This window comes from Callithrix jacchus, chromosome 22 (assembly GCF_049354715.1).
Source record: "Callithrix jacchus isolate 240 chromosome 22, calJac240_pri, whole genome shotgun sequence".
Taxonomy (NCBI): domain Eukaryota; kingdom Metazoa; phylum Chordata; class Mammalia; order Primates; family Cebidae; genus Callithrix; species Callithrix jacchus.
Genome location: NC_133523.1, coordinates 26,918,653 through 26,934,499, shown reverse-complemented (window position 1 = coordinate 26,934,499; position 15,847 = coordinate 26,918,653). Strand labels below are relative to the sequence as shown.

Genomic DNA, 15,847 nt, shown 5'->3' with positions numbered 1-15,847 from the left:
CAACAGGGGGAAACCCCATCTCCATTAAAAATACAAAAATTGGCCAGGCGTGGTGGTGGACACCTGTAATCCCAGCTACTCAGGAGGCTGAGGCATGAGAATTACTTGAACCTGGGAGGCGGAAGCTGCAGTGAGCTGAGATCACGCCATTACACTCCAGCCTGGGCAACAAAGCCAGACTCTGCCTCAAAAAAAAAAGCAGCACCAGAAATGTATTTCTCACTGATCTGGAGGCCATGGCAGCCTGAGGTCAGAGTGCGAGCATGAGCAGGCTCCATTAGGGCCCGCCTCCAGGTAACAGACTGTTCGCTTCAATATTGTATCTTCACATGGCAGAAAAGGGGCAAAGAGCTCTGGGGTCCCTTCAACCTATTTATTTATATATGTTTTTGTAAAAGTGGGGTCTTGCTATGTTTCCCAAGCTGGTCTTGAACTCCTAGCCTCAAGTGACCCTTCTGCCTCAGCCTCAAGTGACCCTTCTGCCTCAGCCTCCCAAAGTGCTGGGGTTACAGGCATGAGGCACCACACCCAGCCTGGGGTCCTTTTTATAAGGGCCCTCACCTCATTTCTGTGGGCTCCGCTCTTATGACCTAACCACCTCCTAATCCCCTCATGTAGGGGGTTAGGATTTCAACACATGAATTTGGGGAGGACACAGACCTTCAGAGCATAGCAGGGGGGTTGGTGAGGGGCCTGAAAAACTTCCCGTTCGTGTGGCTCCATGGAGCCCTCTGGCCCTATGAGCCTGTCCCCACAGCACCTCCCGTATTTGTTTAGCCAAGTTATCAGCGTGGCCCTGGGGGACACAAATCAGCCTGAGATGCCAGCAATTAGGCTCATAAGCTCCCTGTGTCAATGAGCTCGGATAGTAGAGAACACATCTTTGTCTGGGTAGAAGCACATCTTCACACTCTGGAGCTATGGAGGGTAAGCATTTTAAGCTGCAAATATTGTTATTCGTAATAGGTTAGCAAATATTTTCAGATTAACTAAGTGTCACACTCCGGAATTATGACTGTGAATCTGACAGCTTCTGATGATGGTGGCTCCTGCCTTGTTCTCAGGCTGGAGGCCCCAGAGTGGAGACTGTCCTTAGCGGATCGGTAGTCAGACCCTCTCCCCCACTACTAGAATCCCCTCATCCATTTCCCACCCTGAATAGCGTCTGATCCTTCTCCTCTTGGGTACCTCTAGGGATGGGCTACTCACTACCTTCAAAGGCAGAATGCATCCCCCGGCTGGGTGGCTCTGGTTGCCAGAGAATGTTTTGGGTCAGCCTTGGGTGCACTGGCTTTTAAGCTGACACCACGCGTTCCTGGGGTCACTCGGCAAACATTCCTCTCACAGCTACTGTCTCCAGAGCCTTCGCTCAGAGCCAGGGAGTCAGAGGAAGAGGCAGCATGGTTCCTGCTTTCGAGGAGCTCACCTAGGAAACAGACAGGGGCATGCTCGACTCTTACACAAGACACAGAGGGAGACTCAAGAGGCCAGGGGACTCTGAGACAGGAGCTGCGGAAGCATAGGAGGGCCTGGAAGGATGGACACAACATGAATCTACTGAGCTGGGGAGGATGGGGCAATGGCAGGCAAGGGAGGGACCCTCACCACAGATGTGGGTGGTCAGAAAGGCCATGCAGATTCGGGAAAGTCGGTGGGGTGAGAGTGTCAAAAACCCTACACAGCCAGGTCACCATCAAAAGGGGCTGCTCCCTGCTTCTGGAGACTCTCTGCACCAGCCTCAGTGACTCCTCACCCTCCTGGCTTCCTCCCACCTCTCGGACCCTTCCTTAACCAGACCTCTAAAGGCTGGAAGACTCCAGAACCAGAACTTCCACAAAGAAACTCCTTTTCTGGGGCAGTGTCTCCATCTGCCCTGCAGCTCAAGCCCAGAGATCTGGCATCATTCCTGATGTCCTTTTGCTTCCATCCCTGTCTCCAGCCTGGCCAACATGGTGAAACCCAGTCTCTAATAAATACACAAAATATTGCCAGTCATGTTAGTGCATGCCCATAGTCCCAGCTACTCAGGGACTGAGACAGGATGATCACTTGAACCTGGGAGGTCAAGGTTGCAGTGAGCCAAGATCATGCCACTGCCCTCCAGCCTGGGCGACGGAGCAAGACTCCATCTCCAAAATAAATAAATAAATAAAAGGGTCTGGGTGTGGTGGCTTATGCCTGTAATCCCAGCACTTTGGGAGGCTGAGGCAGGCAAACCAAGAGGTCAGGAGTTCAAGACTAGCCTGAACAACATGGTGAAACCCCATCTCTACTAAAAATACAAAATTAGCTGGGTGCGGTGCTGCATGCCTGTAATCCCAGCTACTCAGGAGGCTGAGGCAGTAGAATCGCTTGAATCTGGGAGGCAGAGGTTGCAGTAAGCTGAGATCGCGCCACTGCACTCCAGCCTGGGCGACAGAAAAAATAAAAATAAAAAAAATAATTTCCCTAGATCTTTTGGAAGGCTTTCCCTACCATGTGTTTATGGCCAAAAATAAGGAACACTCTTCTTTGGCATTTTTAATTAATTCATTTATTTTGAGACAGGTTCTCGCTGTGTCATGCAGGCTGGAGTGCAGTGGTACGATCACAGCTCACTGCAGCCTCAACCTCCAGGGCTCAATGAATCTTTCCGCCTCAGCTTCCCAAGTAGCTGGGACCACAGGCACATATCACCATGCCTAGCTAATTTTTTTTTTTTTTTTTTGAGATAGGGTCTCACTATTTTGCTCAGGCTGGTCTCATACTTTTAGGATCAAGTGCTCCACCAGTCTCAGCCTCCCAAAGTGCTGGATTTATAGGCATGAGCCACTGCGCCTGGCCCCTGGGGGCTTTTGAGCGCTCTTTGCATGCAAGCATGCACTCTGCCTCAGGAGAGTCTGCACAGCACGCTGGTGCGCTGTTGATGACACTATGCCACCAGCATATGATACAAACACCCCGGATGTCCTAGGAAGAAGACACATGCAAGCCAAGGGCAGCGGCTGAAGCCCAGAAACATCCAGGGGACTGGCACATTGGCAAGGTTGTTAGGTGACCCAGTGGTCTGGCACATGCCAGGACAACCCTTGTAAAGGAAGGCAGAGGCAATGGCAGCTTTCCATCAGCTGCACTAGGGAAGAGGCACAGGGCTGGGTGCACTGCCTGGGACATTAGACACTTGCTGATAACGTCTCCCATCCACTTACCAGACGACTTGGGAGGCTGCCACTCAGAAGGGAGTCTAGGGCCAGAGAGGGCTGGCCAGGGGGTCTAGGCTGTGGGATAATCTGCCCTTTATGACCCAGAAGAGCCAAAGGTGGAAGACTTAGTGTCTTCTATGATGAAGCAGGCTGCTCTCTGCAAGCTTCAGTAGGAGAGGTGCAGTGTAAGCCTCTAGCCCTCGGCAGTGCGGTGGTGCCTTCTGCTGCTGAGAACCCTGCCCAGTCTGAGAGTAGCTCCTGCTGTGCAGTGGGTCCTGGCAGGGACTTGGAGACCATCCATAGGACACTGAGTGACTTTGTTCCTGGAACTGACTACAGTGAGAGCCTCAAGGCATAGATTGGGAGGCTACAACAGCAACCCATTAGCAGTGAAAATGATGCATTTGAGCTGGGCATGGTGGTTCATGCCTGTAATCCCAGCACTTTGGGAGGCTGAAGCGGATGGATCACCTGAGGTCAGGAGTTCGAGACCAGTCTGGCCAACATGGTGAAACCCCGTCTCCACTAATAATATGAAAACTAGCCAAGCATGGTGGTGAGTGCCTGTAATCCCAGCTACTTGGGAGGCTGAGGCAGGAGAATCGCTTGAACCCAGGAGGCGGAGGTTGCAGTGAGCCAAGATCACGCCACTGCACTCCAGACTGGGCAACAAGAGCGAAACTCCATTTCAAATTTAAAAAAAAGAAAAGAAAAGAAAGAAAATGATGCATTTGGGATCAGGCCCAGGAAGTTATGTGAACAGGTGGCCTCGATCCCCACATCACCTCCATCTGACGCAGTAACTCTTCTCTCTCTGTGCCCATCTATGGCTTTATGGACATATGGTGGGGGAGGGGCCCCAGGATGGGCTGATAGAGGAGCAGACTTGGATCTGCTTCACAGACAAATTGATTGTGTTTAACAGGTTCCATATGCTGGCTTGAACTAAAAATAAACTGCTGCCCTCAGGGCAGGGACAAGGGTGGCACTCACCTTGGGTGAAAAATTTATCAGTAGTCAAGATGCATAATATGTTAATGCAATATTTTCAAGAGTTAAAATTAATGCAAAAATCCATGATGAGCAAAATATTAAAATTTCAGATTAACACAGGATCAGTCACTGCTATGCCGAGCCATATTGGAGTCTGAGACGAAAGGAAAAATCAGTACCGCTGACCTGTGGAAATAGCCCCAGCACGCCAATCATTGGACTGACGTTAAAGTCTGCCAGAAAGCCTTTCCTGCAGAGGAGGCACCTGCCAACTGGGTGGACAGGATGGTTCATCCTCTGGGCATCAGCCAGCACCAGCCACCCCACGGCAGGGGCAATAGTTCCATGAATGGTGTGGCCATGGTGGCAAGAGTCACGGGAGGCATGAGCCAAAACACCACAAGTTCCCTCTTGCTAGGGATGACCTGGCTGCTGCCACTACTGAATGACCTACCTGCCAACCACATGGACTAATAACGAGCCCTCAAGGTGGCGCCATTTCTCAAGGAGATCAGGCAGCCACCGTGGGAAGTTCGCTACATCAGACTCCTTCTGTCACTGATGAGACAGCGATGAGTCCTGCCAGAGTCAGCACCAGCTCTGGATATGGATTTTCCCTATCCACAGTGTCCTCAGCGGCATCACCAACAGAGCGCCTACAGACGTCCCTGATTTATTGGCAGTGTTGTTGAACAGCATTGCCTCGAGCCAAGGGATCTGTTTTACAGCAAAGAGACTATGGCTCCGAAGATCCTCCGGAAGCAGCAGGCCTGGGAGAACACCAGGATGACCTGCGCCAAGGCTCTGCCACGGGGAAAGCGTGGGCCCACACCCTATATAGTTGGGACACTAGCCTGGAAACTGCAGTGTGTGTGCCTTCCCAAGAGCAGACCCATGGTGCTATGTTCTCAACAGCAGAAAGACATGGGGCTGGGAACCCAGGGAGTGGTGGGGGCAGTGAGATTGGCTATTCTCACCGTCACTCTCAGAGACCACCTTGAGAAATGTGTGCTTCCTGCATCCACAGCTTTGGGCTGGGCTCTAGCAAATTAGATGTCTTAGTTCTTGTTGGGGGTGGAGGGGCGGAAAGTAGACGCCTCCACCAGGGAACATCACCGATTTCACGGAACTTGAAAATATAAACACTGCCTGGTCCTCCTGGGCATCTCAAGTCAGTAGGCCAGAGGCAATGAGCAATAATTAGGATAACTGAGTTTCTACATGAAAAAGAATGAGGGGTACCCCTACGTTATGCGATATAAATATTAACTCAATGTGTATCAACGACAAATATAAGCGCTAAAACAACGGAACTCTTAGAAGAAAACATACAGCTAAATCTTCATGGCCTTAGATTTGGTAATGGATTCTTAGACATGACACCAAAAACACAAAAGAAAAATAGATAAATTAGAATTTATCAAAACTAAGCACTTGTGCATGAAAGGGCATTATCAAGAAAGTGAAAAAACAACCTCTGGAATGGGAGAAAATATTTGCAAATCATATATCTGATAAAGGTTTAAAATCAAGAATACGGCCGGGCGCGGGGGCTCACGCCTGTAATCCCAGCACTTTGGGAGGCTGAGGCTGGTGGATCACGAGGTCAAGAGATCGAGACCATCCTGGTCAACATGGTGAAACCCCGTATCTACTAAAAATACAAAAAATTAGCTGGGCATGGTGGCATGTGCCTGTAATCCCAGCTACTCAGGAGGCTGAGGCAGGAGAATTGCCTGAACCCAGGAGGCGGAGGTTGCGGTGAGCCGAGATCGCACCATTGCACTCCAGCCTGGGTAACAAAAGCGAAACTCTGTCTCAAAAAAAAAAAAAAAAAAAAAATATATAAGGAACTCCGACAACTCAATAGCAAAAAGATAACTCAATTAAAAATGAGTAAGGGGGCCGGGCGAGGTGGCTTAAGCCTGTAATCCCAGCACTTTGGAAGGCCGAGGCGGGTGGATCACAAGGTCAAGAGATCGAGACCATCCTGATCAACATGGTGAAACGCCATCTCTACTAAAAATACAAAAAATTGGCTGGGCATGGTGGCGCATGCCTATAATTCCAGCTACTCAGGAGGCGGAGTCAGGAGAATTGCCTGAACCCAGGAGGCGGAGGTTGCGGTGAGCCGAGATCGCCTCCAGCCTGGGGTAACAAGAGCAAAACTCTGTCTAAAAGAAAAAAAAAAAAACTGAGTAAGGGACTTGAACAGATATCAGATATGCATCCAAAGAAAATATACAAATGATGGCTAGGCGCAGTGGCTCACACCTGTAATCCCAGCACTTTGGGAGGCCAAGGTGGGCAGATCATGAGGTCAGGGGTACAAGACCAGCCTGGCCAACATGGTGACACCCTGTCTTTACTAAAAATACAAAATTAGCTGGGAATGGTGGCTTCTGTGTCTGTCATCCCAGCAGCTACTTGGGAAGCTGAGGCAGGAGAATGGCTTGAACCTGGGAGCAGAGGATACAGTGACCTGAGATTGTGCCACTGTACTCCAGCCTGAGTGACAGAGCAAGATTCCATCTCAAACAAACAAACAAAAACAGAAACGTACACATATATACAAATGACCACAGGAAAGTATACTCAACATTACTAAACTTTAGGAAAATGCAGATGAAAAGCAAAATGAGATACCGCCCCACATCCATTAGAATGCCTGCTATTTATAATTAAAGAAATTTTGGGCTGAAGTATAAAAAAAAAAGGAAAAACAAATAAATAAAGGAAAAACGAGACCATGATAAATTAAAACAAAATAACAAGTATTGATGAGACTGTGTTGGTGAGAAATTGGAATCTTTGCACACAGTTGGTGGGAATGTAAAATGGTGCGGCCAGCATGGAAAACAATATGGCGGTTTTTCAAAAAATTAAAAGTAGAATTAACATAGAATTAGCAACTCCACTGCTAGGCACATATCCTGAAGAACTCAGGACTCAAACAGAGGCGTCCAAGCCGATATTCACAGCAGCATTATTCAAAAGGGTCCAAAGGTGAAAACAAACCAAGTTGCCATCAACAGGTGAATGAATAACAAAATGTGGCACACCCTGTATATACAGTGGAACGTTATTCAGCCGTGAAAAAGCCTGAAGCTCTAATACAGGTGACCGCAACGGATGAACCTTGAAACCACTACGCTATGTGAAATAAGTCAGTTACAAAAGGATAAATACGATATCATTGTTCTTGCATGAAACATCTACAAAGGGCAAAGTCACAGAGAACCTAGACGAGTGGATACTAGGTGCTGAGGGGAGAAGGGATGGGAGGCATTGCTTAATGGTCACAACGTTTGTGTTTGACGCAATGAAAACGTTTTGGAAGTACATAGTAGCGACGGTTGCCCAGCAATGTTCATGGAATTCAGGCCACCGAATGAACATTTAAAAATGACTCAACTGGGCTGGGCGCAGTGGTTCATGCTTATAATCCCAGCACTTTGGGAGGCCAGCCAAGATTGTGCCAGAGCACTCCAGCCTGGACAACAAGAGCAAAACTCTGTCTCAAAAAATAATAATAATAAAATAAAAATGGTTAAAATGGCACATTTTGTGTTGTGTGTATTTTACTGCACTAAAAAAGGTAGTGATGAAACTGGCAGGTGAAACTCATTCTCATTATCACAAGGAGATAGAGTTGTTTCTCCATGAGGAAGGAATGAGTATGTTGGGACTTGGGGGAGTCACTGTGAAGTCTCTTGGTGTCTTTATCTATTTGATTATTCATTATTTTTTTGAGATAGGGTCTCACTTTGTTGCCCAGCTAGAGTGCAAGGGCACAATCATGGCTCACTGCAGCCTCGACCTTCTGGGCTCAACCGATCCTTCCACCTCCACCTCCTGAGTAGGTGGGACTACAGGCATGTGCCACCACACCTGAATAATTTTTTTTTTTTTTAAGAGATGGAGTCTTGCTGTGTTGCCTAGGCCGGTCTCGAACTCCTGGGCTCAAGTGATTCACCCGCCTCAGCCTTCCAAAGTGTTGGGATTACAGATATTAGCCACTGCACCCTGCCTTCTAGGTGAATCTCGAACCTGCAATAAGATAAAACAGACAGTCACAGCAGCCAAGGGCCAACAAAGACAAAGTGTTAAAGACTCGGAAGCCGCAGGGGGGCAGGTATGGTCACCTCACCTGGCGCACAGCTTCATTCGCATGCGAATACTGCTTCATTCGCAGCAGAATTTCCACAGGTCTTCCCCTTGCAGACCTGGTGACAGGTTGCATTTGATGCAGGGCATGCCTGAGTCTGAGTGGTCCAAGCGGGAGACGATCAGACAGTCGCCGGCACCACCTCGCATGCTCTTGGCCTCCGCTGATTCAGCTATGGTGGTGGTGAGCAGTTTTGTGCGAGCTTCAGCTCATTTGGTCCTCACAGCACCTTGCCTCAAGCATGCTGTTTGCTTTGGCCCCAGGGCTTCCCGAATTCAGTGGCATGGGATGGCAGAAAGAGCCCATTCAGCATGAAAACATATGTTCAGCCCGGAGGTACGGGGGTTACCATGCCTGGGGAACTCTCAGCCAGTGGGGGAGAGGCAGAAGATTCTGAAAGGCCTTCTGTGTACTCAGAAGTCCATGTGGGACTGAGCCCTGGTTGCCTGCAGATGGGACCAGCCTTGATAATGTACTGGCTTGTCCTTCCTTCACTGTGTCACCTTTTCTGTCTGGTTCCTCATCCCTGCTTCCTAAAACTGCCTCTAAACTCCGCCCTCCCTCAGAGAAGGGCTGAAGTACATGAGTGGGATTTAGTATCAGGTCTGTAAGGGTGAAACTGAAAAGCACTTAAGATAAAAACACAAAGTGTCTATCCTACAGACCTGGGCTCTGCACCTACAGCTAGTTTTTTTTTCTCTCTCTCTCTTTTGAGACAGACTCTGTCGCCCAGGCTGGAGTGCAGTGGTGTGATCTTGGCTCACTGCAACCTCTGCCTCCTGAGAGTTCAAGCGATTCTCCTGTAGCTGGGATTACAGGCACGTGCCACCGGTAATCCCACCGGTAAGCCCGGTAAAAAACACTACGCTAATTTTTGTATTTTTAGGAGACACAGGGTTCCACTATGTTGGCCAGCGCTGGTCTCGAACTCCTGACCTCAAGTCATCTACCCACCTTGGCCTCCCAAAATGCTGGGATTACAGGCGTGAGCCACTGCACCCGGCCATAGCCAGTCTTGAAATTCTATATAATCTCAGGCTAAGTCAAAATTTCAAATTAAGCATATCTGGATAATTTCATCATAGCAGAAATGGTGAAGGGGTAAGTTCTGGCAAAGTGACATGCTTGGTTTGTTAGGTTATAATCGGGAGGGCAGCGTCTTGAACTCCGTCCGTCGCCCACGGTTCCTGGATTTCCTGATCTATAGCACCCTCTAGTGTTAACTTTGCTTCATGTCCAGAGCTCAGTGGGAAAAGCCTGACATTCCGCCTCTGCACAAACTATGGTGAGTGGAAATTTGTTACAGGAGAGGCCCCTTTTAATGCTTTTTCCCTAAGGAGAAGTCATCAGATGCTTAAATCTTTGGAAATAAATTTGTGCCACCTGTATGTTTAAAATAAAGTACCGTGCTTTATGCTTCATGTGTTCTCCCAACAAGTAATTGTTGGGGGTCCCTGCGGTTTGCAGAAGGCCCCACGCTGGAGCAGGAGGCTTTAAATGAACATGCTGCACATTTTCACAGATGAGTAGGCAAGGAGGGTGTCATGCCAATGTCCAAACGCGGAAGTAGCTGCCCCGTACGTGCAGGGGAGACAGCTGCCGCCGTTCCCCCTCAGTCCCACCTCAGGATTCATCAACCTTCGTGGCTCAGAAACAGATTTGGGGAGCATATGCTGTCTTTATAGTTTGCCCCACAATCAATTTCCGTGCATCTGTGCAGGGCGACATGAACTGTCCTAAATGCCTTCTAAAATAAAAAGACACCTTCGCCGTAATCAGGGCTTCACAGCATTAAGTGTGCGTGGGTTAAAGGCTTTAGAGATTCCAGTGGGGGCTCATTTTCCTACACTTTGGGTAATTCATATGCATGAGAAGACATCGTCATTTTCGGTGCAGTTCTGAAAGGAAGTATTAAGGGCGAGAATTTGATTTTAAGTGAGGGAAGAAAAAAAAGGTGTGAATTGAGCTCCAGACTCTGCAGAGGATGAAAGAAGATGTTATATTTCTGTCTGAGACATTGCAAATCACTCTAGAGAGGCCTCTGAACTTCTCCCTCAGCCCACCTGTCCACGGAATGGCTGGGATTCACTCCACTTTGCCACCTTTCCAATCCACAGTCTTCCGGGAACAGACCATCTCAGACAGCCCCTAAAATTACCGAGTGGACAACAAATTCTTCTGCAAAGTGATAGCATAGAACGCGCCAAAACATCTTGAAAGAAACTTTCTCAAGATGTGTTTGTTTCCTCAAGATGATTTTTTTCTTTGTTTTCACCAGCAGTCTTGTGGGTACATATGTCTATGTTTAGCCAAAATGAAAAATGCTCTTAAAATAAAAACTCAGAAACTTTGACTAGAGTGCTTGTATGTTCTAAGGGGGAAGGGGGGTTGCATAATTCATGATGGGAGCAGACTAAACCTTCCCTCCACTTAGAAGGGTGGGGCTGGGCGTGGTGGCTCATGCCTGTAGTCCCAGCACTTTGGGAGGCCAATGCAGGAGGCCAGGAGTTCAAGACCAGCCTGAGCAATATAGGGAGACTGTCTCTTAAAATGATTTAAAAATTAGCCAGGTGTGATAGCATGCACCTGTAGTCCCTGCTGAGGTGGGAGGCTCACTTGATTCCAGAATTCCAATCTGCAGTGAGCTATGATTATACCGGAGTATTCCAGCCTGGGCAACAGAGACTCTGTCTCTAAAAAATAATTTAAAACAAAAGTAAATAGAAGAAAGATGGGCATTAAGCCTAAAAATTTGACCACACTGAACGTAAGATATCTGTTCAGAGCTCTGGACTCCAAGTGCTGTGGCCTGCAGTGGGTGAGTGTTTTACTGTCCCTGATATGGGAAGAGGAATCAGGAAGAGAGCAAGAGTGAGCTGGAGGCTGGTCCATGGATAAGAGAGTAGCAGAAGGCTCTGTAAGGTGGTGAGTGCCTGGCTGGGCCCAAGTAACTCTCAAGAACCAGGCGGTCTCAATATTCCATTCCAGGCACCTGGTGAGCCACGCTGCTACACTGAACACTCACTGGTCACTGCAGACCCGACAGTCAAAGTCGATGGTGCCAATGCCTTGTGTTAGAGAGGCTTTGGGGAAGTCCCTGAGAAGATCTGGAGCTCCCAGTTCATCTGGGCCAGGCACACTGAACAGAGGGAAGGCCGGAGGAGCTGAGGGAGGCGAGGAGGCCAATCCTGAAGAATCAGGCTTTAGAGGTTTCTGATCAGGAGGATTGCAGAGGTGGCTCTTACCACCTCTCTCAGCAACCTTTAGAGATTCTGGGCTGGTGTTTGCTGGCTTAAAAATCACTCAATATAGGGGGCACGGTGGCTCACGCCTGTAATCTCAGCACTTTGTGAGGCCGAGGCAGGTGGATCACCTGAGGTCAGGAGTTTGAGAGCAGCGTGACCAACAGGGAGAAACCCTGTCTCTAGTAAAAATACAAAAATTAGCTGGGCATGGTGGTGCGTGCCTGTAATCCCAGCTACTCAGGAGGCTGAGGCAGGAGAATTGCTTGAACCCGGGAGGTGGAGGTTGTGTTGAGCCAAGATCATGCCACTGCACTTCAGCCTGAGCAACAAGAACGAAATTCTGTCTCAAAAAAAAAAAAAAATCACTCAATATATGCATTTAGAAAAGGAGGGCTTTATTTCTCAGACAGGCTTACAACCTGCAAGGCAGCCACCCTGACCGGCTAAAAAGTGTAGTCACCGGTAGAAATCAACAGGCAGGTACTTTGAGGAAGGGTGGGAGGAGATAAGACAGGAATTCAAGCTGAATGGGTTGGCCAGGAATTCATGGGAGGAGTCTGTGCACATGTGTGATAAGCAAACATGCATGTTACATGCGTCCCATGTTCACCTGGGGGTGGAGACTTCACATTTAGGTGTATTACAATCAGGCTGTAAACGTCGAAAGGTGAAGCAGAGTCATGGAGGCATGCAACTGCACAGCCCCTGCAAACGGGAGGAACCAGGCCCTGGGGAGTGGGCTCTTATCAGAAGAAGGTTACTGCATCAGTCTCTTGTCCAATCAAGGCTGCAGTTCTGGCTAGTGGAGGGTCTGGCAGTGGGCGAGCTGCGATTGGTTTAACATTGCCTATCTCCAAGCCATTGGCTCGTTTAGCTGCTAGAGAAAAAGAAGCCCCTTGTGACAGCTAGAACATAGTTTATTCTTTAAGTGCAGAGATGTGTGACTTAACCCTTCCCCAATATGGCCCTTCTGTCCTGTTTTGATTTGTTATCTTACTGTCAGAGTCCATTCTGCCAGTCTTATGACCTCTTATTTTTATTTTTTTGAGACAGAATTTCAGTCTGTCACCCAGGCTGGAGTGCGGTGGCCCGATCTCTGTTCACTGCTACCTCTGCCTCCCAGGTTCAAGCAATTCTCCTGCCTTAGTCCCCTGAGTATCTGGGATTACAGATGCTTGCACACATGGCTAATTTTTGTATTTTTAGTAAAGAGATGGTTTCCTCATGTTGGCCAGGCTGGTCTCGAACTCCTGACCTCAGGTGATCCTCCCGCCTTGGCCTCCTAACGTGCTGGGACTACAGGCATGAGACACCATAGCCACCACGACCTCTGTTTTAACATGAATGTTGTTCATTTGTGTTTAAGCCACAACAGGGACAGGGTAAAGCAGGGTGTGTCTGACCTCCCTTCCCATCGTGGCTGGGAACTCCGTTATTAAGCTTCCTCTGGGATCCCCTTGGCCACGAGGGGGTCTGTGCAGTTGCTTGGAGGGCTTAAGACTTTATTTTTAGTTCTCATGTTTCTCTGTAAGTAGACTGAGAACTTGAATCACTTTTATTTATTAATGTTAAGGAGGACGTCCATTAAACCTGAAAGACTTGGGGACACCAACAAGGCTGATAGCCATTAGATAATTATTATTAATGACAGTCATTAGTGATACCAATTATGTACCAGCCATTCCAGGCATGAGAGGTATAAGGATAAATAAGACATAACAAGCTCCTTCCTTGTGGAGGCTGCCTTCTAGGAGGGGAGCGGAGGTGTTCCATGAAGATGTGACAACATCAAAAATCCATCTTAGGTCGAGTGCGGTGGTTCACGCCTGTAATCCCAGCACTTGGGGAGGCCGAGGCGGGTGGATCACTTGATGTCAGGAGTTTGAGACCGGCCTGACCAACATGGCGAAACTTTGTCTCTACTAAAAATACCAAAAATTAGCTGCCCATGGTGGCAGGCACCTGTAATCGCAGCTACTCAGGAGGCTGAGGCAAGGAGAATAGCTTGAACCCGGGAGGCGAGGTCGCAGTGAGCCGAGACTGTGGCTATTGTGCTCCAGCCTGGGGAACAAAGTAAGACTCTGTCTCAAAAAAAAAAAATCTCTTATCCCATCTGTTGTTCTACTGAAAGGTCCGGTTTGCAGGAAATCGGAAATGCCTGGGACATTTCAGGTTTGCAGTTTGAGGAGGACCAGGGTGTACAGACCTCCAGCCTTGGCACTCAGAGCCTAGTTTCCTCCCTTTTCTTTTTTGAAACAGGGTCTTGCTTTGTCATCCAGCCTGGAGTACAGTGGCACGATCATACCTCACTGGCAGCCTCGAGCTCCTGGACTCAAGCGATCCTCCTGCCCCAGCCTCCTGAGTAGCTGGGACTACAGATGTGTACCACCGCACCCAGCTAATTTTTATTTTTGTAGCAAAGAGGTCTTCCTGTGTTGCCCAGGCTGGTCTTGGACTCTGGCCTCAAGCGATCCTCCCACCCCAGCTTCCCAAAGTGGTGGGATTACAGGTGTGAGCCACTCCACCTGGCCTGAACTTCTTCCCATTCGGCAGCACTGTCTCCACAGTATTGTAGCCCTGGTTGCTATGTTCAGGTGTACACTTACGTTTTCTTACTCTGGAAAGTCAGGGATGCAGAGAGGGGACCTTATCTCTCTCCGCTACTGTTCTGTTCCCCAGTCTGAAAGGAGAGCTGGCACTGGGAAGGCCATGTTTGGAGTCTGGAAACACCATTAAAGGTAACTGATCACTTTCGTTTGCATTGACTAGAAAGACAAACAAGAAATGATGCCTTTAGCTATATAATACTCTCCTCTGGGCACTCGAAATGGCCCCACCAAATAATACTAATGATAATCACTTGTGGTAACCAGTCTCCAAGTTGGCCCCCCGTGATCCATGCCTACCAGCATTCATGCCTCTGTGCAGCCCCAGGCATATGGACGAATGCGTAGCAGGTGGGGTGAGGCAGTGATGGTGTGTACCCGTAAAGCTAGATCATGAAGATGCTGTGGCTTCTGCTTCCTTGCTTGGATCCTTCCTCTGGAGGACGCCAGCTTCCTAATCACGAGGACAGTGGAACAGCCTGTGGAGAGCCCCACCTGCTGAGGCACTCAGGCCTCATGGCCAAGGGCCCAGGACGACTCGCCAGCCACATGAGCAAATGGTCCTCTCGGAAGCACATCACCAGGCCCCAAGCACCCCTTCAGATGGCTACAACCTCAAGAGAGGGCCCAGCTATAGCACTCCCAAACTCCTGGCGCTTAGGAGCTGTGAGAGACGACGTTGGTCTTAAGCCTTTAAGTTTTGGATTTGATATGCAGCAATAAATAATAGTGACAGTGATGCTGTTGTTCCTTAATAACACCAACTAGTGATGATTTCTTAGTCTTTTTTTTTTTTTTTAGAGATGGGGTCTTACCACATTGCCTAGGCTGGAGGGCAGTGGTGCAATCATAGCTCACAGCAGCCTCAAACTCCTGGGCTCAAGTGATCCTCCTGCTTCAGCCTCCCAAGTAGCTGGGACTACAGGCACAGGTCACCACACCCAGCTAATTTTTAAGTTTTTCTGTAGAGCTGTGGTCTCACTATGTTAGCCAGTCTGGTCTTGAATTCCTAGGCCTTCCAAAGTGCCGGGATTACAGGTGTGAGCCACCACACTAGGCCCCACGTTACCTTTTTAAAAAGGTGCAATATAAAACCTTAACAAACAATGTACTCGCTTTGCAAATACAGCTTTAAGAGAAGCTCCTTAGCCCATTAGCCAGCAGGACTGGGGCTCATGCCTGTAATCCCAGCACTTTGGGAGGCTGAGGCCGGTGGATCACCTGAGGTCAGGAGTTCGAGACCAGCCTGACCAACATGGAGAAACCTCGTCTCTTAAAAAGGCGCGGGTGGATGAGAAGAAAAAAAGAGAGAAGCCCCTTACCTTCCAGCGCCTTCCAAATGCATCATTGCCTTGAGTCCCTCCTACGCATAAATGCTCGTGCTCCCACTGCAAGAAAAGCAGGCGTTAAGAAAGTGAGAGGGTTGAAGTTCTAGTTATTGCCACAGTCAAGGGGAGCAGCCAGAACAAACGCAGGGTTTCCGGGGAGTTAGCTAAGGAGTGCAGCAGAAAGGCCGCTGGGTCTGGCTGGAAGACCAGATTTCCTTAGCGCGTAGTTCAGGCTGCCCGGGAAATGGGGGCGAATTATTTCAATAATAAAGGAAATGAAGATTTTTATTTATGTCAGTAAAACAAAAAACTCGACCATAATTCG

At 48.7% G+C, this 15,847-nt stretch overlaps 1 long non-coding RNA gene across 1 annotated transcript; it reads right to left on the bottom strand.

The window, feature by feature from the left end:
- Positions 1-11,960: 11,960 nt before the first annotated feature.
- Positions 11,961-14,353, bottom strand: LOC118150251 (uncharacterized). The gene is made up of 2 exons (XR_008478781.2): positions 14,195-14,353; positions 11,961-12,465 (listed from the first exon to the last, which is right to left on the bottom strand). It is a non-coding gene; the product is annotated as an uncharacterized LOC118150251 (long non-coding RNA).
- Positions 14,354-15,847: the final 1,494 nt, after the last annotated feature.